The 25,769-nt window shown below is 42.6% G+C and overlaps 4 non-coding genes across 4 annotated transcripts; all 4 read right to left on the bottom strand.

Moving 5' to 3' along the window:
* Positions 1-1,045: 1,045 nt before the first annotated feature.
* Positions 1,046-1,117, bottom strand: Trnac-gca (transfer RNA cysteine (anticodon GCA)). Its single transcript has one exon. It is a non-coding gene; the product is annotated as a tRNA-Cys (tRNA).
* Positions 1,118-3,031: 1,914 nt separating this feature from the next.
* Positions 3,032-3,103, bottom strand: Trnac-gca (transfer RNA cysteine (anticodon GCA)). The gene has a single exon. It is a non-coding gene; the product is annotated as a tRNA-Cys (tRNA).
* Positions 3,104-7,575: 4,472 nt separating this feature from the next.
* Positions 7,576-7,647, bottom strand: Trnac-gca (transfer RNA cysteine (anticodon GCA)). Its single transcript has one exon. It is a non-coding gene; the product is annotated as a tRNA-Cys (tRNA).
* Positions 7,648-15,882: 8,235 nt separating this feature from the next.
* Trnac-gca (transfer RNA cysteine (anticodon GCA)) lies at positions 15,883-15,954 on the bottom strand. The gene has a single exon. It is a non-coding gene; the product is annotated as a tRNA-Cys (tRNA).
* Between the last annotated feature and the right edge of the window lie 9,815 nt (positions 15,955-25,769).

Here is a 25,769-nt window from a genome sequence, read left to right as displayed (position 1 = left end):
CTCCTGGATTTGAACAAGGGACCTGCAGTCAAATACAGACATACTCCCCAATTCTTTAAAAGAATGAAAAGAAAGGAACATAATGACATAATTCATACCCTTTACCATTAAAAGAGGGTAATAATTGAGATCCCTCTGCCACAGATTTGCATGGATCCATGTGTCTGGCTCCATTCTTTACTCCAACAACAACTGGAGACTCCAGAGCAAAGGTAGAAATAGCACCCGGCATTTGCGTTCATGGAACAAGAAAGGAGCTGTGAGGGAAAAAGAGAGGACACAGGCAAGGGCCTGAGAGGAGCTGGAGTCAGGTGTGAGGGGCACCTCTAGGGTCCACATGGGTACACAAACAGGAGAGCCACAGGGTTGCCTAGGATCATGGCCCAGAGAGAGATGGAGGAGAAGAAGGTCAACATGAGGATAATTAATAGGTTCAGTAAGAGCAGGAAGATGAGGTAGAAATGAGGAGGCGTGTGAGCAAGAACCTGCAGGTTCTAAGACCTTGAGAGGGAACAGCCATGAGTGAGGGTTGGGTTGGGGTTTTGTGTAGAATAAGACTTGACTGTGCATCTGAACACACAAATGGCCAAAAATCAATACAAGACACTAATGAGCAATTAAACCAGAAGTTTTCTGTTGTCCCACATGAAAGTACAATTAGGTGGTCCAGGTTTGGCATGGTATATCATAGGGACAAGTGCCATAGTCCTTCACTCCAGGTATTCTAGTGCTCTGCCTTCAGGGTCCCAGTTGGCGTCTCCCACTTTAGGATCACAACACCGTCCACAGAACAGCAAAAGAAGACGAGAGACAAACCTCTCCCTGTAAAATATTGTGCTAAAGTGGATTTAGAGTGGGGCCTGAGAAATGGCACTCTGATAGACTGTTCAGGTGATTCTAATTCATACATGGGGTTAAGAATAACCATAGTAGAGCCTCAGCATTGGCTGCTTGTGGTAAAGAGAATGTTTATCTGGTGTGTACTGAAGAAAAAGAGGAAATGGAGGCAGCTGTGTAGGAGAGGATGTCAAAAGTAAGCATGAGTAGGGGGCACCTGGATTTGAACCAGGGACCTCTTGATCTGCAGTCAAATGCTCTACCCCTGAGCTATACCCCCTGTTGCCTTGTGTGTGTAATAAGCACCTTAAACCTGGATGGCCACACCTAGGAGTTCCCACCTGGAGATGTGCACTTGCTAGTGTTCTGCCATCATACACTAACTTCCTGCTAGGCCACACCCCTTCCTGTCTATACACCTGTAGGTGTAACCAGCACCTTCCTCCTCCTTAGAACCTGGCTGAGGGTAGTGCCTAAAAATGGTGGCTGTCTGCAGTAGGAACCTCCTTTACACTGAACCAGAGGAGCCAGAGTACAAGAGCTGGCTGCTCAGCAGATCCTTTGGAGGTGAGGGTGGCACTGGGAAATGGCACTTTTATAGGCTGTTCAGGTGATTCTAATTAGTACTTGAGGTGGGGGTCTGGGATGGGCAAGAGCAAACCTTGGTTTCCCCCTGAGACCTCCACCCTCTGGGAAAGGACCTAAGGATCCCATGTGCCTCCAGAAGCTCCCTGCAGGATCTGAGTCAGAGATAGGTTTGATCTATTGCTTTGATCTGTGCCTGTGTTAGTCAGCATCTCACTACTGTGACTCTTTTAGTCAGTTTCTCATACTGTGACCAAAACACCTGACAAGACAAATTTTAAGGAGGTCAATTTTGTGTGGCTATCGTGTTTTCAGAGGTTCATCCATCCCAGTCAGCTCTATTCTGCAGGTCTTCAGCTGAGGCAGAACGTCATGGCAGATGGTGTGGTAGAGGAAAGCAAGTCAGGACATCACTCCAGGAAGCAGAGAGAGATTCCCTCACCACAGACAAAATATATACCCCAAAGGCAAGTCCCAGGCACCCACCTCCTCTAGCCACACAGCACCTACTTCAGTTACCAACCAGTTAAACCCTATCAGGGGATCAAGGCACTGATAATATTAATGCTCTCATAACCCAATCATTTCACCTTAAACCTTCTTTCATTTTCTCACACATTAACTTTTGGGGGATACCTCATATCTAAATCATAATGGTGACCATAATACCTCACAAGAACCCCATTTAAGGAGTAAATGTTGATTTTGGACTCATGAATTCAGAGGGTCAGTTCATGGTTATCTTATTGCAGTATTTTGGGCCAAAAGTGAGGCTGAGTATCATGGAGAAAGAGTGTGGCAAAGGAAATCTACTCAGTTTACGGTAGTGTTAAACCACAATGCAAATAAAAGACCACTGACTCTATTTTTAAATCAAATAAAAGCAAGCTTGTAATTCCGGCCATACAGGAATGTCTCTCCCAAAACCCGTGGGAATAGAAGACAGTATTCTCCAGCTCTCTAGGAGTGCAGCTTTATAGCACAGAAAGTTTCAAAAAGGGAGGCGTGTCTTGAGAACTTACAGACAACAGAATTTTGACAAGCATCAAACAAAGGCAGGTAGTAGGTTCATGGTCTAAATAGTTCAGTAGTTAGGGAGTAAATTTAGATCCCAACATCAGAATTTATGAGGCACCATTAGGATTGCAGAGAGGGTTGTTATCTGGCCAGGGAAAGCCAGAATTTATGAGGGGCCACTGAGGTTTCAGAGAGGGTTGTTATCTGGTCAGGGAAATCCAGGAATAGGTGAGTTCAAGGCATGGGCAGGCATTCCAAGTAAGTTTAAAACATCAAAATATGGCCATGCCAAATAGAAATCCTAATATTTTACAGATAACAGAAATGAATATTTTATAACTTGTGACAAGATGGCTCCTGAACTTAAGAGGGAATTAGGCTGGGTTTATCAGGAGGCAGGAAGCAGAGATAGTAATTGAGCCACCAGGAACTAAATTTAAACCCCAGTGATTTCCCAGTGGCTACATCCTCCAGGTATACCCCAGATGCCTCCAATTACCACCCAGTTAGTCCATGCAAATGGTTCATCCATCAGATGGATTAATGCACAGTTTAGTTCCTTTATAAGGGAAGGCCAAAATCAAGCCTATGTAGGGGGCACCTGGATTTGAACCAGGGACCTCTTGATCTGCAGTCAAATGCTCTACCCCTGAGCTATACCCCCTGCTACTTTTATGGGGTTCATTATATCTTTGAGTCCTACAGCCACTCGAGACAACCTGTGACGTGTGAGTCACTACTTCAGGATGGGAGCTCTTGGCAGCTGCCAGGCCTGGGTCAGAGGAGACTCATCACCCTGCTCCCTACAACAGACAGCCTCCCCTCCACAACAGTCCTCAGCCTGTGTCTTCCCAGCTTTGAGACCCTGTGCAGGTAGCAGCCTGGAGAAGCACTAGATGCTAGAAGGGCCCTCCCAGCCAAATACTGTGCCTTCATGGTGGGACCTACTGCAACATACTCCAGTGATACAGGTGTCTGCTCTGACCCACTTCTTCACATTTGGACTGACCCTCCTCCCAATCCTCAGTTAAGGGCACTTTCTACAAAATAAAAATCTACAACATATGATAACCCTTCCAACTTCTCCTCCAGTTAATATACACAGAGAATGATGCAGTCGTGGAAGTAGATTTAGGAATCTGAATAGAAGAACCAACACCAAGAGAGCTCAAGGAGCAGGACATGCTCTCAGCAGCTTGGCAGGAGCAGGGTGACACAGGTGCCCGCAGCTTTGACCCTGAAGTCTGACAGCCTGGGTTTTAGTTTCAGGAGCTGGATACTTCTCCCTTGTTCCTCATCTGTAATCCTGCAAAATGGAGATAATAACAAAGGAAACTATCAATAACATGAAGAGAGAGCCAACAAAATGGGAGGAAATCTTTACCACATGCACATGAGATAGAGCACTAATCTCCTGGGAATATAAAGAATTCAAAAATCTTAACACCAAAAACAATGACAACAACAACAAACAAACAAAAACAAATAACCCAATCAATAAATGTATAAGGATTTGAGTAGATATTTCACAGAAGAATATGTACAATCAGTCAACAAATAAATGAAAAAATGTTCAATATCTCTAGTAATTAGAGAAATGCAAATCAAAACTACTCTAAGATTTCATCTCACTCCAGAATAGCAGTAATCAGAATACAAGCAACAATAAGTGTTGGCGAGGATGTGGGGGAAAAGTTACACTCTTTCAATGCTGGTGAGACTGCAAATTGATGCAACCACTCTGGAAAACAGTATGGAGATTCCTCAGAAAACTTGCAATGGAACCACCATTTGACCCAGCTATCCCACTCCCCAGTCTCTACTTAAAGGTCTTAAAATCAGCATATTACAGTGACAAAGCCACATCAATGTTCTAGCAGCTCAATTCACAATAGCTAAACTGTGGAACCAACCTAGGTCCCTCTCAATAGATGAATGGACAAAGATACTGTGGTATATACATACATTTAATGGAATATTACTCAGCCTTAAAGGGTAATAAAATTATGGCATTTGCAGGTAAATGGATAGAGTTTGAGTATATCATGCTATCAAGACCAAATGTTTTCTGTTATAAGTCCAATGCTGATCCGTAAAGGGGTGGGTCAAGGGAAAAATGGAGGAACTTGGGTTGGGCAGAGAAGAGTGAGAATAGAGGAGGAGGAGTAGGGAAGGAAAAGATGATGGGATGAGAATTATTACCCTATGTATATGTATGAATGCATGAATTGTTACTCTGCAACATATACAACAAGAGAAGTGAAAAGTTAAGATCCATTTGTGAAAAAAAAAGAGTGTACACTTTGTTGGGTTGTTTATAGACTACATGGTTTAATTCATATGAAAGACTGGCACGTACTAAGTTTTTCATATTGTTTGCTGAACACATAGGCTCCCAAGGAACTAGCTCCATTCAAGTAAAGAGAAAGAATAAACAATGGAACTCAACCTGCAAGAGACCACATATAAAACTATTTGAATAAATCAGAGTATCTTTCATAAGAGAGAATTAGAAGCTGAATTGAGGAGTAAAGATTACCAAAATGAACAAATAGGTATTTTGAATGAATCAAATGAGATGTTCAAGAAATGAAAATGTAATTGACATGTTTCCTTTTTATTTATTTTAAGGAGGTATAGCATATTCAATCAAGTATGTGAGTTATCATGGAGAGGTTGATGGAGGTTTACATGCATGCACACGTGTAACCACCAGAATGAAGACTCAGTCTCTAGCACTCAGAGGCTCCTGTGGACTCCCTCCTTATTATTGCCTCCTCCCAAGAACACCAGCATGGATGAGTTGGCCTGCTGTGCAGCTGCATCTACATGGAATCAGACATGAGATACTCTGAGTCTGGCCCCTTTCACCCATCCTCATGTCAATAAGATCCATCCACATCTGTCCACTGTCACAATCATTTGTTGTTTTCCATTCCTGCTCTGTGTTCCATGGCTGACTGCAGCATGATTTGTCTGTCTGTCCCACTGACAACAGACATTCCATGTGTATCCAGTGTGAGCTCCTAAGGGCAATGCTGCTGGATATTCCTGCATGTGCATGAATACTCTCTGGGGTCTATATCTAGGAACAGAACTGCTCCATACTAGGAAGTCATGTTTTCAGTATCGACGATGCCAGACAGGGGTCTGAGTGGTCACACCAGATTCCACTGCACCAGCAGGGTGAGTGTGGCTGCGGTCACACATCCTCACCAACACGTGGAATCCTCAGTGTCCACCATGGTAACCATCCTGCTGAGATGTAGGGCCATCTCACTCTGGGTAAACCAGGAACACATGGTTTGCTCTGGGGAGGAGGAGACAGGTTGTTTTCTTCTCTGAGACTTGATAGACAAGAGTTAAAGATAGGAGAGCGTGAGGATGCTGAGGGCCTCATATCACATGGCCTTGGTCTTCCCAGCTAAGCAGGAAATGAGGTCTCCCAAAGAGAGCAAAGGAGCAGGGTGTTGCTCACAACTTGGAACAAAGACAAACTATGAACCTGACTCCTTGGAAATGGATAAGAGGTGAATTGGGAAAGAAGAAAAGTTTGCTCACTAACAGAGGGTGCAGGTCAAGGTCACACTGCCACAGATTTGCAGGGCACCTTTTGTCGGGCTCTATAGTACCTCATCAAAGACTGGCTACCCCAGAGCAAAGGTGGAAATGGCCACTGGCATTTGCATCCATAGAAGGAGGGATTACTATTCTCATATCAGATAAAGTGGATTCCAAGCCAAAATTAATCAGAAGAAACAAAGAAAGTCATTTCATAATGATTAAGGGAATCAAAAAACAAGAGAAAATGATCATAAATATTCATGCCCCCAAACAATGGAGTATCTCTGTACAGCAAACAAACCCTTCTCAACATTAAGAATCAAAGAGATTCTATTGTCCTGTAAATTAAAAAGAAAAAAAAAAACATTTAAAAATGAAACAAGTAGACCACAATATAATAATACTGGGAGACAGTAACACACCTCTCTCATTCCTGGATAGATCATTCAAACACAAACTAAATAAAGATGCTACAGAACTAAAAACAATAATTTGCACTTAACAGACATTTATAGAATATTTCATCCATCAATGACTGAATTCACTTTCTTCTCAGCACCACATAGGACATTTTCTAAAACAGACCATATTTCAGTTACAAAGCAAATCTTAACAAATACAAAAAAAAAACAGAGATAATACCTTGAATTCTATCAGATCATAATGGGATAAAATTAGAAATCAACAATAAGTTAAAAAATAGAAACTACTCTAAGACCTGGTTACTAAATAATACACTTTCAAATGATGAATGGATAACAGAACAAGTCAGAGGATAAATTTAAAATTTCTTAGAGGAAAATGAGAATAGTCATACAACATATCAAAACCTTTGACACAGTATGGAGGCGGTTCTCAAAAGAAAGTTCACAGCATTGAGCTCATAATTTAAAAGAATAGAAAGGTACCAAATAAGCAATCTAACATCACATCTCAATGCCTTAGCAATATAAGAATGAGACAACACCAAACCCAGTAGAAAACAGTTTTCTGAAATCAGTGAAATTCAGTGAGCACTGACTGTAACTGGATGGGAACCTTCCTGACATCTGCAGCCTCCTTCAGGTCTTCACCTCCTCATTTGCTGGTCCTTGTTAACACAGTCTCAGCCCCGTCCCCCACCATAGACTGCCAGTTAGGGACCTGGGAATGCAGAAACACATCTCATCACCCAGTGGCCAGCTCTGGACAAACCAGTGCCATTTGTCCTTGACTGTGAACAAAGGATGAAGATGGAATGTACAAGGATGAAAGAGAAGGAGAAGCACAGGGAGGTGGGAAGGGGACTCCAGGTGGCTTCTGAGATCTACTGTGTGTGCACTGTACTCATGAGGTGGGGGACTCCAAGTCAAGGTGGCCTTGGGGGTCTTTGGTGATGATAGTAGGGCAGTTGGGTTGAGTACATAGGCCCCATACATAAAAACAATATTATTGTGACCCCATGTCATGGAGCTCTGAGAAGCAGGATCTAAGGTGGTTTCTAGAAACCCCACGCAATGGAGATCTCTCAGTGTCACTCAGGACCCACCTAAGAGGTACTGGTTAAGGTAACTACTGGATAGTACATAAATGAGGGGGCACCTGGATTGGAACCAGGGACTTCTTGATCTGCAGTCAAATGCTCTACCCCTGAGCTATACCCCCTGCTGTTATGTATGTGTAATAAGCATCTTATACCTGGATTGCCACACCCTGGATTCTCCACCTGCAGATGTGTGTTTGTTAGTGCTTTGCCATCATACACTTCCTTCCTGCCAGGCCACGCCATTTCCTGTCTACATAATTGCAGGTATAACCAGTACCCATCTTCCCTAGAAACTGGATAGGAGTAAGGAATAAAAATCTTGGATGTCTGCAGCTAAAACCTTCTTCACACTCAATTTGAGAAGCCAGACCTTAAGAGCTGCCTGCTCATCAGACCCTGGATGGGGTCCGGGATGCACAAGAGCAAAAATTTTTGGTTTCTTCCTGAGAACCCCTAACTTTATCCTCTGAGAAGGGGGACCTAGGGATCTTGTGTGCAACACATTTTGACCAATATCATTCTCCAGTATTTCCCCTTTCCATCATCTTCTTCTTCCTCCTGGTTCCTCTCCTCTATTCTGTTGATCTCCTTTCAATTTTAAGAAGATACCTCCAACTTTATTTTCCTTTTTTTCTCTATTCCTATCACATATAAGAGAAAATATACTGTTGAGAGCCACAGCCGTAGGGGCCCCAGAAAACTTCCAGCTGCCAGCAAACTTCCAGCTGCCAGCTGATGATTGGCTCACAGCAGCCCCAGCAAACTTCTAGCTGCCAACTGATTGGCTCCTCTGTGGTGATGCTCATTGGGCTGTTTTCCCACCCTTTCAGACCACAGCTGCTCATTGGGGGACTTTTTTTGGCTCCACCCACATGACCCAGCCAATTGGCCCAAGACCACAAATATACAGAGCACTGGAGGAACCCAGCAACCCCATCAGGGTAGTGCCCAGGACACATTGTCCATTAAATCCCTCACTAGACAAACCAGAGGAAGCGCAGGATTGGACATCTGCGCCTCCGCCAGAACAGTACTAACTCCAGAGATGGCAGTTCAAATCATTCCCACAGGGGTAAAAGGAACTCTTCCCAAAGGAACAGTAGGCTTATTATTGGGACACAGTTCTTCTACTCTAAAAGGACTTATGATAAGTCCTGGGGTAATTGATCCTGATTATGAAGGTGAAATAAAAATTATAGCCAGTTCTCCAAGGGTATATCAGTAATTTCACCACAAGATAGAATAGCACAGTTACTAATAATACCCAGCCTATATGATAAAATTTCCAGTCGTACTGTAGAAAGAGGTTCCAGGGGATTAGGCTCCACAGGTGTAGATTGGGCTATGCTATATGTAACATGCAGAACTTGCCTGGACTATGTATCACTTGTATGCATTGTGAACTTACTTGTATGCATTGTGAACTATCTGTTGGTACATCGACTTGTGGTAGTGTTGGGGTATTTTTGCTGATGGTGTCATCAGTGGTACAATTTTTCCAAAAGGAACCGTCAATTGACTTGGTGTATCTTCCTCCCTTCTGCTTGTGATGGTCGTTCAGCTAAAATTTGGGGGCCAACAGAGGTGAGGCAAAGAACCTCACCCCCCTGCTGGTACAAAGACCTATCCACAGGTGTGGCTGTATGCTGGACCGGTAGTCAATGATGGGTAAGATCCAATTGCAATGGTACCAACCTAAGATAGGAGGCTGACGCCTTGAGGTCAGCTCATCCAATGATGGGTAAGAACCATATGTGGTATTGGACAACCTAAGGCAGGCACGGTCCCTAAGCCACATGCTTGTTGTTTAAACAGAGAGGGGGAGATGTTGAGAGCCACGGCGGAAGGGGCCCCATCAAATTTCCAGCTGCCAGCAAACTTCCAGCTGCTGGCTGATGATTGGCTCACAGCGGCCCCAGCAAACTTCTAGCTGCCAACTGATTGGCTCCTCTGCGGTGATGCTCATTGGGCTGTTTCCCCGCCTTTTCAGACCACAGAGCTGCTCATTGGGGGACTTTTTTGGCTCTACCCACGCGACCTAGCCAATCAGCTTCAAGAGCAGGAGGAGTGGGGGAGGTTTAGAGGCTTGTGGGAAGCTGGTGGTGGCAGTTGGGCTCTGAGGGTTTTCCTGAAGAGCTGTGTGGTGCGGTGTGTGTGTTCTAAAAATAAAGTTCGTTTCCTTTGACAAGTGGCTCCTGAATTGTGCCCAGCCAGACTGCGGCAATATACAATCTCTGATGCAGAGTTTGGCATATTTTTCTTAACAAATGAGATTATTTCATTTGCAAGCTGTGAGTTTTTTTGTATTTCCTCTCTATATAGTATTTCATTTAATATTTTCTATAGTGCCAACTTAGTGGTCATGAGTTCTTGTAGTTTCTGCTTATCTTGGAAGGTTTTAATTTCTTCTTGATTCTAAAGGATACGTATCCTTTGTTGGCTCTAGCAATCTTGGTGGACAGTCATTTTTTTTTAGTTCCTGCAACACATCATTCCAAGCCCTCCTGGGTTTTATAGTTGGTATCAAGAAATAAAAAATAATTCTGATGGGCTTGTCTCTAAGTGTAACCTGACATTTTTCTCTTGAGGATGTTAAGATTCTATCTTTGTTCTGCATGTTAGTCATATTTATTATCATTTGTCAGGCAGAGATTAATTTCTGATCTTGTCTATTTGAGGTTCTGAATGCCTCCTGTACCTGAAAATCCATATCACTCTCATGGGTTGGTTATGGCTATTTTCCTTTCTTTAATATAGTTTGAATGATCAAGGCTGTCCACTTTGTATTCTGACTCTGAGATTCTACCCTATTACAGAGACTTCCAATAAATACTTTATTAGATTTATAGTCTTTCATTTCCAACATCGGTTTGGTTTTTCAGGATCTCTGTTTGTTGTTAAACTTCTCATTTTTATCCTGTACTGAATTCCTTAATTCATTTAGTTGCTTCTGTGTGTTCCCTTGGAATTCATTTATCATTTTTAACATTCTTTTGAATTTTTCATCCCCTATTTAATCCACTTTGATATCCTTGAATTCAGTTGTTGGTGAATTATGAACATTTGGAGGCAATAAGTTACCTTGTTATTTCAGGGTTTGTTTGTTTTTTGGGTTTTTTTTTTTTTTTTTTTTGTATTCCTGTGTTGGGTTTTATTATCTGTTGAGAAGGATTTTTCTTCCACTCTTATGTGTGGGCCTTTTGATGGCACAACCTTCTCTTGCCATAGTGTTCTGGGATATCGGGCTGATGTGAATTTTCTACCGAATTTCCAAATGGATTTTTGTAATATAGTTTCCCTGCTATTTATTTGGTGATGATTAGTGTATTTTGATAGAATGTGTATTGTGTCAGAGCTTGAGGATTATACTTTCTCTGTACATCTCAAAAGAAATATGTTGTTCTTATAGGTAAGACAATCTGTGTTGTATAAGGCAGTGTATGTGGGATCCACTGTCTGTGATTGCTCCTCTTCACTTAATAACTTTGTTCATGCTAAAGAGAAATGGGAGTGATCTAGTGGTGGTGTCCACAGCCTTTGAGTTAATTCTCTTTGTTTTTGCTTTTGGAATAGATGTCCATGAAAGGGACCTGTGGAGCCCCATATTGAATCCTACTTGGGTCTGGACATTAGTTTGTGGGTTTTGTCTCTTAATCCTTGAAGTTCTTTGGTTAATATTTGTGTGCAGCAAGATGAACTGTCTCTTGTCTGGCTTTAGTTCAGGAGCAGAATCTCTACACTGTAAACTTGTAGTGTCACCATAGATTCCTGGAACCTCACAGAACAGAGGGCAACAAATAATAGCAACAACACAAGCAAATAATACACAGCATTAAACAATAGCCCAGGGCCACTCTGACACCTACTACACAAATGATCACAGGATCAGGGATGCTGGGTCTGTAAATGTCAATAGCAAAAACAGGAAATAGCCACGAACTGGATCTGTCATTAAAGTAAATTGCAGGTGTGAACTACTCCATTCATAGTATTAAGAACAGTGGTTCAGGAGTTAAATAGACCAAATAGCTCGACAATAAGGCAAAAATACAGCTCATAAAGACAAAATGAAATGTGATAGGAAGGCACGGAATGTTTAGAATGTTCACAATGTGAACAGAGAAAGCAGAAGAGATCTAGCAAGTGATGGCTATAAAGGAGTGGAAAATAAATTAAAAAAGAGAAAATCCAGTAAGGAGAGAGAAAGAGATAACAAGATGATTTGCCTTTAGAAAAGAAAGGAGATAAAGAGAAAAAAAAAACACTAAAGTAAAATAAACCAACAAAACAATCCTAACTTTCAAACTGCAAAATAGAAAAAAAAACTATAAAGAGGATAAAATGGGAAAAATGAATCAAATATGTCTGTGTATGTATATCCCCATGAGTCCTCCACAGGAAGAGGAGGAGGAGGACGAGGAGGAGGAGGACAAGGAAGAGGAGGACAAGGAGGGAGGAAGATGGGAAAAAGAATGAATGAGAGACGTGGCAAAAAAGATCCTTTTTCCCCACATTTTTATTGGTTCATTACAGGTGTAATGACAAGATTTGTTGTTATATATTTATTTTTTTAATTTTATTTATTTGTTTTTTATACCTTTATTTCACTTATTTATTTCTATGTGATGGTAAGGATTGAACCCAGGGTCTCGCACGTGCAAGGCGAGCACTCTACCACTGACCCACAACCCCAGCCCCTTCTTGTTACATATTTTTACATGCACCGGATACTACAATATAATTGGGCCAATATCACTCCACAGCACTTTTCTCCTTCCCTGCTTCCCACTCTTTGGTGGTGAGAGAAGCCTCACTCAAGCTGTCAACTTCCCCATTCTTCCCCATGGGTCTATCCCACAACTTCTAGAAACCTCCCTGCCAACTCCCTGCACTTGTGACCTCCTGACTGTGGGGATGTCAGTGTGGAGACTGCCTTTTTGAGCAGCTGCCTCACCCTCTCCTGCCCTCTGAGTCCATCTCCTCCTCCCCCTCCTCCCCCGTGCACCGTGCTGTTCCTAGGGATTGCCCTGCACCTTCAGTCTCTGCCCTTCTCTCTTCTCAGCTTCTAGCCCTGGTCTTTGAATGGTGACCCCTTCCCAGAGACACCAGGACTCCCTTTGGCCCCAACCCAACAGCCCAGCTCAGCTGGTAGGGGAGGACATGAAATAGGACTGGCCTTTCCTCTCTGTGGACCTTTGCCCTAGAGGCTCCACCATGAGACCAAAGACCACGGGGGACCAAGGATGCAGAGTAAGAGCCGCCATCTCAAGGGGCACAGCATATGGAGTTGGAGAGCTACGGGGGGGCGGGGGGGGGCGGGGCAGTCAGGGAGGCTGAAGCAAAGATCATGAGGACAGTGACACAATGTTTTCTGCTCTGGCCAGGAAGATACTTGAGCACTATGAATGTATGTAAAGAGGTGACGTCTTTGAGTCTCCCAAGTTGCCTCACAGGATTTCAGAACACAGTGAGGGCCAGTGGGGAGCTGCTCTGCATTTGTGCCACTCAGTCTGCATGTGCAGTGTGAGTCTCAGTCACCTGGTGGGCCAGAAGTGACAGAGGGACAAAGGGAGGAAGGGGCCTTGACTTTGGCTTCTGAGGCTACAAGCAGAGCCCTTTCTCACAAGGCTCACACCACTGGGGACCCTCAAAACATGGAAGGGGGTGCACAGGCTGTGGATAAAATGAGAAGAAAAGGAAACCAATGCAAGAGAATTGCCCACCAAGGAAAGAGGCAGAGCCAAGGGCACTGAAGGGCTGGGGCACGGAGGTCACCTCAGGGGCAGGAGAAAGCCAGGGAGTGGAACAAAGTGACCCAGTCCCTTCTGGAACCTCCTTGTGGGAAGATTCAGCATTGGGACCTGGGGGAGGAAAGCACACTGTTTTCTAAACCATGTCCAGTGAGCAAAGGAAGTGCGCACAGGGGGCCTGTGCCTGCGAATCCCCTCCTAACACCCCGCCTGGCCTCAGGAGCCTGTTTCGGTGCCCAGCTTTCCTGCAGGAGGGCCAGGCCTCCCTATGGCCTCCAGCACCCCCACAGGGCTCTGCCTCCACAGCTGGTCTCCTTCTCCTCACCCACAGCTCCTCCAACCTGCCACACCTCCCCACAGTGGTCCCCCTCCACCACCTGCCACTGTCTGTGCCTGCAGCCCCTCCTCCGACCCTCACTCAGGGGCTAAAAGCACCTGCTGCACATCACAAGGTGTCCCTCCATAGTGAACCTTACAGAGCACCTAGGGGTACTGAGTCAGCACCTCAAGATGTCACAGAACAAAGAGTTTGATCTGGTTCATCATTTTCCTCCTTGGTCCTCTCCTGAGAGGACACTGGATGCACCTCAGGGATTAAAAGTCTGACAAAGTAGGGGGCACCTGGATTTGAACCAGGGACCTCTTGATCTGCCGTCAAATGATCTACCCCTGAGCTACATCCCTACCTATGTGCAACCTCTCATTAGCTCCTTTTCAGTCATGGCGCCACATCCAGGCTACCTACATAGTCATCCACTGTTTTCTCTGCTAACTCTCTGGAGGTTGGGAACCAAGTCCTAAGGTGCCATCATTCAAACTGTAAACTACATAAACCTTTTTTTCTTAATATATATTATCCAGTCTCAGGTACTTTGTTTTAGCAACAAAAATGAACTAATACTAGAACTAACAAGATAGTTGGCAAAACTGCTCAATAGAAAATCAGCCTAGAGCAATGAATATCATTCCTCATATATCAACAGTAATCAACTAAATAAGGAATTAATGGAAAAATTCTATTCATAACAAAACCAAAAACCATATGATAATAAGAAATAAAGTAATGCATGTATATTATTGTTCTTTATGAACAAAAATATAAAATATTAATGAATTGCATAAAGGAAACCTGAATTAATGGAGATGATATCATATTCATGAAAGAGGATCTTAATATTATAAAAATGTTAATCTCCAATTTCATTATTTTTGTCCATGTAATTTTAGCAAAGACCAAAATGGTTTTGCAAGTTTTAGCAGAACTTGAAGAAACAGTATAAAATCAAGAACAGAAGAAATTTAAGAACAGCCATGCACTTTCAGATATCAAAATGAATGGGTAGAACTTGTGCTACCAGCTGTGAGACTAATCAAGGGAAGGAAACTAACCTAGTGGGCATAGGAAGAGACAGACGAGTGGGTGGGACAGCAGGTGTGGCCATGCATAGGTGGGAGCCTGAGGATGAAAGGGCAACCGTATCTGCTCCACCTGGACCCACAGTCCAGCTGGTGCTTGAGTCCCAGCATAGCTCAGAAGAGCACCCCCTTCTACTCTCAAGGTTTTCCTGGTGGGACCATGAATAAATGGGAGAGTGACATCATGAAAGCAGAATTACAGTGGGCGCTGGGGCACATGCCTATGATACTCCCTACTTGGGAGGCTGAGGCAGGAAGGTTGCAAGTTCAAGGACAGCCTGAGCAACTTAGTAAGACCCTGTCTCAAAATTTAAAAATAATGAAAAGGTCCAACGCTGTAGCTCAGTGGTAGAGTGTTGCCTAGCATGTGCCAGGTTCTGGGATCAATCCACAGTTGGTGAAAAAAAACAACCCTGGAATTACAAATTCATGGTGGAAGAACAAATTATTCCACAAATGGTACTGAAATAACTTATTTTTCATATGAAAAATGAGAATCCTCACTCTACTAAAAGTCAGACTCCAGGTGACTTAAAGACCTAAATGTGAGCCCAGCTGACGAGGGAGATTGAGTAGTCTTAGAGATTCATCATGATTTGAATTTTCCAAATCTCTCATAAATGCACACTGCCATCCCAAAGCCCCGCTCTGCCTTAATCACAGGCTGATTACACTCCAGGAGATCTGGGGAGCTCTCAGCACCCCAGGTGTGGCATCACGGCAGCCATAGGATGCACCCTTACTCCGTTTTTGTCTCTTTCACTAATTCAGTGACAAGAGGTCAGAGAGTCTCATGATACAGTCAGAGTCCAGCTTTTTTTTTTCCTTTTGAGTACTTTTATTGTTAAAAATAGTTTAGTCTAGTACTGGGTCAGATTTATCCATAAGAGCTAATGAGTCAGTAAGAAGTAACCAAAAAACCATATGATTTTTTTTTGAGGAAATAGTAACTGCATTTTAGTTTCTCAGTTACTTTTTTTTTCATGTTGCACATATAGAGCACAATTTTTCCTATCTCTAGTTGTACACAAAGTGTAGTCGCATCCTTTGTGTCTTCATTCGTGTACTTAGGGTAATAATGTGTGATACTGAAACCTAGCCTCCTCGTCTCTCTCCATATTCACAGCTGAATCTGTGTGGTAGAAAAAAAATTGGAAACAGAACACTGTGTTCATTGAGTGCAAAAACAGGGGGCACCTGGATTTGAACCAGGGACCTCTTGATCTGCAGTCAAATGCTCTACCCCTGAGCTATACCCCCTGCTCTTTATGTGTGTCTAATAAGCACTCTAAAGCTGCCTGGCCACACCCTGGATTTTACCACCTTCACATGTGTACCTGCTACTGTCAGGCTATGACACACATCATATCCTGGAACATCATTTACATCTACAAATGTAAGTTCCAATACCATTTTCCTGCCTATTAGAATTATTGGCTGTTAGGATGGACATTAGTAAGGGACTGTGATCCCCCCACCCCAAATTAAAGTTGTAAGATTCCAATCTGAACTAATCAGAAAGACTAGGGGTGGTCTGTATTTTCAGTGAGGGAACTGGTAATTCTGATGTAAATCCAGTCTGGGTGACTCTGATTCAGCAATATGTCGCTCCATAATGTCAACTTTATAGAGCAACTAAGGAAGACCTTCAGAAAAACACACAGATCACTGGCCACAGGTGTTGGGAGTCTCCCTGAGAACTCCCCAGGCCTTTCAAACATGGCAGTGGGCAAATTGCCAGTGGGCAGCTAGAACTCCCCGGGCCTTTCAGATAAGGAGCCCCTAATGCAACATGGCAGCAGGCAAGTTGCCAGTGGGCAGATAACAAGTTGTTTTGAAAATTTTCTAATTGGTCCTCCCATCTTCCGAGCTCGTGGACAGTTCGTGCCTCCCATGAATCTTATGCAGGACGGATGTGCGTGCACTGTAGGTGATAACCTGACCTTTACTATGATTGGCCCAGGGAGCTTCCTGGTTTAAGATAACTGACTCTCACTTTTAGAACCAGCTTGCAGTAAAGTGCTTCATCTTTGTCACTGCTATCTGTGTGTGTGCATTTTAATCTCCGACAACGAACCTTGGCCTTTCAACAGGAGTCCTCCTTCTGCCAGGTAACTGATGGCACCAGAGACAACTGACACAGCCTTAGGAAGGGTGGTGCTGAGGGTGAATGGCTAGGAGAACACTGACCAGAGAAAAGACCAGTGTAGGTTTGCCAATAATAAATACACACACACACACACACACACACACACACACCAGCAGGGGACACCTGGATTTGCACCAGGGACCTCTTAGTCTGCAGTCAAATGCTCTGAGCTGTGCTTCCTTGACTGATGGGGCTTCCCTTAGCATTTGTCATCTGTTCCCACACCCAAGGACTCCATGGTGCACTGTGAGTGTTATTCCTTCCTCACTGATGGAAACTGCACATGCACCACAGCCTGACGAGAGACTCCTCTTCAGGCCAGGAGGTCACCTTCCAGTCCCCAGAGGACTCTCACTCATCTGCAGGCTCTTTTCTACCCAGTCTGATTTATGCACATTCTCGATTCCCTCAGTAAATGGAAATCTGCACCTCTCTTTTCACTCAGTCCTTGATGTGAGTTGGGGGTAGGCAAGTGTAGCAACTGCAGCAGTTGGCCACTTCCACAATACCGCTTCCTAACAATCCGATTTGTCCATTAAGACAAAATCCAGGATATAATGATCTACATTAAATCCAGAGATCTATAAACTTTTAAAGACAATATTTCTGTCCATGACAAATCCCAAGTGCAGCGGAAATACAAGATCAGTAAATGTCACGCTCGACAACTGGTCAAAACTGGAAGTACAACAACCTCATAGAAAGGGGGTCACAAAAATTCAAATGCCAGGGAAAAGTGTCCATGTCTTTCTTCTATCCTATGTTGCTCTGAATCCACCTTCATGATACCAATTTCAGTATTTTCTGTCTTGTCCACAACTATAATGTATAACGAACCACTCCAAAACTCAGTACCACAGAAAATAAGGCATTCTAGGATTAGGGGATATTCCCTGATTAAGTCCTGATTCTGTTACCTGGGAGTGGCTTCAGTTCAGAAGTCCTGCATAATGCTTACTAGGTCCCATCGTCTTTGAAGTCTTCCTTTCCCATCATTCTCCTTTGCAATTTCTGAAGTCTTCAGTGAAAATACATGCTTCCAGTGGATGAGCAGCTTTCTCATCTTGCTTCCCCCCTGTAAATGTTAGAGGACAAGAGGTCTTTGAGCTTCTCAAGGAGTCTTGGTGTTTTTTAACGCAAGTTGCTAATGCATTTGTCAATACAGCTCTTTTAAAAAACTGGTGAGTTTCCTCTGTTTCCAGTTCCATTTTTTCAAAAACCAGAAGTCTGACAAATCATTTTGATGTTGCATTCCCCAGCTCAATTTTAATTATTTGGGCTCATCACATTTCTGTGGGATCACACCCTTAATTATCTAGGAACAATTTAATTGAACTTGAAAAATACTTAGCATCAACTTAATGATGTTAGTGGTCTTAATAAAGAGTGCGGTGGCACACACCTATATCCCAGCAACCTGGTAGGTTGAGGCAGTCTCATCAACTTAGTGATACCCTCGGCTGCTAAGAGCCTGTCTCAAAATAACAGGTAAAAAGGGCAAGAGGACAGGGGATTAGCTCAGTGGTAGATTGCTGACTAGTTACATGAAGCCCTGGGTTCAACCCTCAGTACTAAAAAAAAAAAAAAAAAAGGACTTTTCAAGTAGGTCAGAGGTAGACCTACCCCAATAATGCCCACTATCAAAAGAACAAGGCACACAGGCTCTTGACTTTCTCTTTTCCCTAAAATGAGTAGTAATGGAGTCACTTTCACTTGGGGAAAACCACTCTCATTCTTCTCAGTAGGCCATTTCTGTCCTATCTATGTTGCCCTGACATTTGGTTAACAAACAAATGAGTTCTTTTCAGAACATAAAGCTTTCTTTTTAAATGCAGCGTGTCCCGGGCAGCACCTGCATTCCACTGTTTGCCCTGCAGTTTTCTCCCCTAAGCCTGCAAATTCAGGAATTACTTCCTGCTGCTCAGGTGATCATGGACCACCATCTTTTCTGGCCTGAAGAAGTTTCCTCGACATTTGTCCAGCTGTCTGGAACAGCGTGCTGGCCACCCAGCTTCATCCAGGAGCCATGACAGGTGCTCGAGGGCTTTGTTAGAGCAGGAGCCCCTTCTACCCAGACTTATTCACAATGTGCTGTGTCAAGCTACCCCAGCCACCAGTGCCGCTCAGCAGCAAGGATTTGTTCTCGTGCCCAAGGTCTCAGATGGATGGGAACTGTCTAACCTCGGCTGGGCTTGGTCAGGGGGTTGGTTTTGTCAACCTAAAGTCACAACAGAGATAGAGGCTCTCCAGAGAACTGAATTCACTGGGGAGCAGCCGAGGGTTATAATCCAGGATACACCTGCCAGGACCAATTCTAGGCACACCCAGGGAGGAGAAAGGAGATGGGCTTTGAAGGGTAAAATGAGGAAAGTTACCTAAGCTGTTCTGAAACAATTATCTGTGAGTCAGGGACCAGGACTGATGATGAGGGTGGTGTCGTCCAAGGAGAACAGCAGTCCTCACAGAAGGGCATTTTGGGTCAGGTTGTGGCGGGCTTTGTGCAGGGCTGTGACTTTAAGGAGTCCTGGTTACATGTTTAAGCACAGGCCTCTGTGTGAGAGCCCCTCCTTCCTGGCTTCCAGGTTCTATTTCCCGAGGGACTGGCCTTCCCGACTCACTTTGGTTCTGGCCAGTTTCACTTTAAGCTGCAGGGTCTAGCCGGCCTGGCTTCTCACTGACAGCTGGACTCAGGTGTGGCCATGTGTGTTCACTCCAGGGCTCAGGTTCAAAGGCAAGCTATTTACAGGCAAGTGCTTCTCATGGTAATGGTGGACATGCAGAGGCCAGCCAGCCATGAGAGGTACCCAAAGCTCCCACTTGCCTCCCATCTGCTGGCGTTCCACTGGCCAAAGCCCAGCAAGCTGCACAGTGTGCCACGTGTCGATTGATTGACTCAGCTCTAAATCCGCTCTTCCATACCAGCTCTGCCATGGAGACTGCATTCTTGTGTGGCTCCCTCCATGAGCACCATGTTGGCGGTGATGGGTAAGGGGCACTAGAGGGGTGCTCCAGGAGAGGGGCCTCTCTACTGGGTGAAAACTTCCCCCATGGAATTGCTTCCTGGGTCCTGCTGTTGGAAGGTCAGTAGTGCTCAGACAGGGGCTGCTGCTCTGTCCAGGCACATGCCCAGAAAGTGAAGACCCTTGCTGACCTCACAGTCCCAGCCAGGATTGTGACCACCTCTTTCCAACCGGCCTCAGCCTGCCCACCTATATGCATGGTTCCCATGCTCTTCAGTGGACACTAGAGCTCAGGTCTCACTTCCATGTAGCTCAACTGTGACCCAGAGGGCTGTGTCCTGCTTGTCTTGTGTCTGCGACCCCACATGGCAGGAACAGCCAGGGTGTGGGTCAAAACCACACCTTTCCCATTTAGAGCTGAACCCCAGCTTTGGAGGGATCCTGCCTCCAAATTATCCTGGCTGGGTCTCACAAGCTGGTGGCTCCTTTAGAGTTTTCTAAGCCCTTGGTAGTTACTCTCCTTTCATAGCACACACCTTTCTAGTAAATATCCCTGTTTAAACTGCTGAGTGATTTCTGTCTCCTGGTGGCTGGGATTGAGACATTTGGCTGAGGAGTGAGGTGCACTCTCATCTGTGGGAAGGGCCAGAATGAGCAAGGTAAGCACAGGATGTGGACCCGGGAGGCAGAAACCTGGTCGGAGCAGAAAAAGACAGTCCAGTCATCTCTCTGGCCTCCCTCCTGTCACTGCCCTTCCCCTGGGGAGGCTCCCTGATGCTTCACATGGGTGATCCCCTGCCGTGGGATGGAGGGAGAACAAGAGGATGGACCGGGAACACAGTTGTGCTCTGGGGAGGAGGAGACAGATTTTTTTCTCCTCTTAGACTGACAGGTAAGAAGAGGTAAAGACAGAACAACAGGAGGATGCTGAAGGCCTCACACCACACGGCCTTGATCTTCCCAGCCAAGAAGGAAATGGGGTCTCCTAAAGAGAGCAAAGGAGGGCTGGGCTGGGGCTCAGTGGCAGAGCACTCCCTGGCATGTGTGAGGCACTGGGTTTGATCCTCCGCGCCACATAAAAATAAAAATAAATAAATGAAATCCCATCGACAACTGAAACAAAAACAACTATTATTAAAAAAAGAAGAAGAAGAGAGCAGGGTGTTGCTCACAACTTAGAACAAAGACAATTATGAAACTGACTCCATGGGAAATGGAGGAGAGATGAATTGGAAAAGAAGAAGAGATTGCTCACTAGCAGAGGGTGCTAGTCAAGGTCACACTGCCACAGATTTGCATGGCACCTTTTGTCTGGCTGTATAGTTGACCTCAGCAAAGACTGGCTACCCCAGAGCAAAGGTGGAAATGGCCATTGGCATTTACATCCATAGAACCAGGGGTTACTATTCTCATATCAGATAAAGTGGATTTCAAGCCAAAGTTAATCAGAAAAAACAAAGAAGTTCATTTCATAATACTTAAGGGAATCAAAAAACAAGAGATAATGATCATAAATATTTATGCCCCAAAACAATGGAGTATCTACACATGACAGTACAATGACCTTGACATATCATACATTTGAATCAGATAGGATATAATTTCTCATTTTTCTGAGTGTACAGGTTGCAGAATCATATTGGTCATGCAGTCACATATATACACGCAATATATATAATAATGTCTGGTTCATTGTACTGTCATGTGTAACTAATTAAAACAAATAAAAATGGGCTGGGGATGTGGCTCAAGCGGTAGTGCGCTCGCCTGGCATGCGTGCGGTCCAGGATCGATCCTCAGCACCACATACAAACAAAGATGTTGTGTCTGCCGAAAACTAAAAAATAAATATTCAAAGTGTGGAATATGATATGTCAAGAAATTTGTAATGTTTTGAACAACCCACAATAAAAAATTTAAAAAAAAAAAAAATATATTAAAATTCTCTCTCTCTCTCTCTCTCTCTCTCTCTCTCTCTCTTTCTCTCTCTCTATCTCTCTTAAAAAAATAAATAAAACAAATAAAAAATAATATAAAGGAAAAAAATGGAGTATCTATGTACAGCAAACAAACCCTTCTCAGAGATAGACCTGAGTCCATCCCACCACCACCAGCAGATACCCTCTGGAGCTCAGGCCCAGCCCAGATCCACCTTGCCAACCTGCGCAGGAGCCAGGGTCCAGGGTAGGCCTGGGCCTGCCCCCCACACACACACCACCACCTGTGAGCCCAGGTCTGACCCACTTCCATCTTGAGACACTGCAGCCATTCCTATAGCCTCCCCCATGCAGTAGCCTCTACCTTGGGACAGCAGACAGGGACTAGAAGTAGCTGCAGCTTGGAGAGTCATTACAAAACCAGTGTAAGGCCCACCCTTTCAGCCCCATCTCTTCTACCATTTTCTATCTTGAATGTCTGTATCTAATAGTTGTCTTAGTTTTTTGTATTTTTTTATCCAAAATATCTTTATTTGACATTTTTAACCATTTTTTATCCTGTTTCTATCTTCTAGTTTTTTTCCCTAAGGTTTGTACATTCACCCTTAGTTGCTTTTTTTTTTCCTCCTAGTTTTGTTTTTTCCTATTTTGTGGGTTTAAAATTCTTGTCTTCCTACATCTTCTCTATCTTCCTACATCTTTTCTATCTTTTTTTACCTTTCTGTACTTCTGTCTTTAAAGTTTTTCACTTCAAATTTCTAATATTCTTTCTCCAAATTGCTTTTATCCTATTATCTTCCCAAATTCCAAATAACGGATCTATCAGGACATAATCCTATGTAAAACCAGGAACACAGGCATAGGATGGTTGCTGTGAGCTGAGTGTAGGAGTAAGTGAATCTTCTACTGGCACCAAGGAGCTCCTTGGAGATGATGGAACTATTCTGTATTTGTGGTGAATGTATGCAAAAATTCATAACAACTAAAAAGATAAAAACTTACCAAATATAAGTTATACTTCAAATAAACTTGATTTTTAAAAGTTAAAATAAATAAATAAAGTAGACTTCAAACTAAAGTCAACCAAAAAGGATAAAAAAGGATAATTCATATTGCTTAAGGGAATCATTAATCAATAAGACATATCAATTATAAATATATATACCCCAAACAATGGAGCATCTATGTTCATCAAACAAACTCTTCTCAAGTTCAAGAGTCAAATAGACCACAACACAATAATTCTGGGTAACTTTAACACACCTCTTTCACCACTAGATAGATCTTCCAAATAAAAGTTGAGCAAAGAAACTAGAAAACTCAATAATGTAATCAATAACTTAGGCTTAACTGACATTATATATTTCATCCTTCAACAAGTGAGTACACTTTCTTCTCAGCAGCACATGGATCCTTCTCTAAAATAGACCATATATTGTGCCACAAAGCAACTCTTAGCAAATATAAAAAGTAGATATACTACCCTGCATTAAGATCATAATGGAATGAAATTAGAACTCAGTGATAAAAATAAAAAATAAAAGCTACCCCAACACCTGGAGACTAAATAATATGCTACTGAATGAACAATGGGTTGCAAAAGACATCAAGGAGGATATTAAAAAATTCTTAGAACACAGATACAACATATTGAAATCTCTGGGACACTATAAAGACAGTTCTAAGAGGAAAGTTCATTGGATGAAGTTCATTCTTCAAAATAAGAAAAAGTCAACAAATAAATGACTTAACACTACATCTCAAAGCCCTAGAAAAAGAAGAACAAATCTACACCAAAAGCAGCAGAAGACAGGAAATAATTAAAATTAGAACTGAAATCAATGAAATTAAAACAAAAGAAACAATTAAGAAAATTGACAAAACAAAAAGTTGGTTCTTTGAAAAAAAAAATTGACGAACCCTTAGCCATGCTAATAAAGAGAAGGAGAGAGAAAACTCAAATTACTAACATACATGATGAAAAAGGAAATATCACAACAGACACTACAGAAATACAGAAGATAATTAGAAATTATTTTGAAAACTTGTGCTCCAATGAAATAGAAAATATCAAAGGCATTGACAAATTTCTAGAGTCATGATTTGCCCAAATTGAATCAGGATGATATACACAATTTAAACAGATCAATTTCAAGTGATAAAATAGAAGATGCCATCAGAAGCCTACCAACCAAGAAAAGCCCAGGACCGGATAGATACACAGCTGAGTTCTACAAGACCTTCAAAGAAGAATTAATACCAATACTACTAAATTTATTTCAGGAAATTAAAAAAGAGGGAACACTTCCAAACTCATTCTATGAGGCTAATATCACCTTGATTCCAAAACCAGACAAAGACACATCAAAGAAAGAAAACTTCAGATCAATATCTCTAATGAACATAGATGCAAAAATTCTCAATAAAATTCTGGCAAATTGAATACAAAACATATCAAAAAGATAGTGTACCACAATCAAGTGGGGTTCATCCCAGGGATGAAAGATTTGTTCAAAATATAGAAATTAATAAACGTAATTCATCACACCAAAAGACTTAAAGATAAGAACCATATGATCATCTCAATAAATGCAGAAAAAGCATTTGACAAAATACAGCACCCTTTCATGTTCAAAACACTAGAAAAACTAGGGATAACAGGAACATATCTCTATGTCATAAAAGCTATCTATGCTAAGCCCCAGGCAAATATCATTGTAAATGGAGAAAAATTGAAAGTGTTCCCTCTAAAAAGCGGAACAAGATAGGGATGCCCTCTTTCACCACTTCTTTTTAATATAGTTCTTGAAACTCTAGCCAGAGCAATTAGACAGATGAAAGAAATTAAAGGGATACACATAGGAAAACAAGAACACAAATTAGCACTATTTGCCAATGATATGACTCTATACCTAGAAGACCCAAAAATTCCACCAGAAAACTTCTAGAACTAGTAAATAAATTCAGCAAAGGAGCAAGATACAAAAATCAACACCCATAAATCAAAGGCATTTCTGTATATCAGTGACAAATCCTCTGAAATGGAAATGAGGAAAACTACCCCATTTACAATAGCCTCAAAATAAATAAATAAATAAAATACTTAAGAATCAACCTAACAAAAAAGGTGAAAGACCTCTACAACAAAAACTGCAGAATGCTAAAGAAAGAAATTAAAGAAGACCTTAGAAGATAGAAAGATCTCCCTTGTTCTTACATATGCAGAATTAACATTGTCAAAATGACCATACTACCAAGAGCACTATACAGATTTAATGCAATTCCAATCAAAATCCCAATGACATTCCTCATAGAAATAGAAGAAGCAGTCATGAATTTCATCTGGAACAGTAAGAGACCCAGAATAGCTAAAGCAATACTTAGCAAGAAGAATGAAGCAGGTGGCATCGATATACCAGATCTTAAACTATACTCCAGAGCAATTGGAACAAAAACAGCACAGCATTGGCATCAAAGTATACTGGTAGATCAATGGTACAGAATAGAGAACACAGAGACAAACCCTCATATTACAGTTTATCTAATATTAGTCAAAGGCACCAAAAACATATATTGGAGAAAAGATAGCCTCTTCAGCAAATGGTGCTGGGAAAACTGGAAATCCATATGCAACAAATTGAAATTAAACCCCTAACTTTCACCATGCACAAAACTCAACTCAAAGTCGATCAAGGACTTAGGAATTAAACCAGAGACACTGCATCTAATAGATGAAAAAGTAGGCTCAAATCTTCATCTTGTCAGATTAGGCCCCACTTCCTTAATAAGACTCCTATAGTGAAAGAATTAATATCAAGAATCAATAAATGGGATGGATTCAAACTAAAATGCTTTTTCTCAGCAAAAGAAACAATCAATGATGTCAATAGAGAGCCTACAATTTGGGAACAAATTTTTACCACACGCATGACAGATAGAGCACTAATCTCTAGGATATGTAAAGAACCCAAAAATCTTAACACCAAAAAGATGAATAACCCAATCAATAAATTGACCAAGGACCTGAAT

This window comes from Marmota monax, unplaced genomic scaffold, assembly GCF_021218885.2.
Source record: "Marmota monax isolate L192 unplaced genomic scaffold, Marmota_monax_Labrador192_F-V1.1 WCK01_AAM20220418_F8-fsc00193, whole genome shotgun sequence".
Taxonomy (NCBI): Eukaryota; Metazoa; Chordata; class Mammalia; order Rodentia; family Sciuridae; genus Marmota; species Marmota monax.
This window is presented reverse-complemented; position numbering and strand designations above follow the sequence as displayed.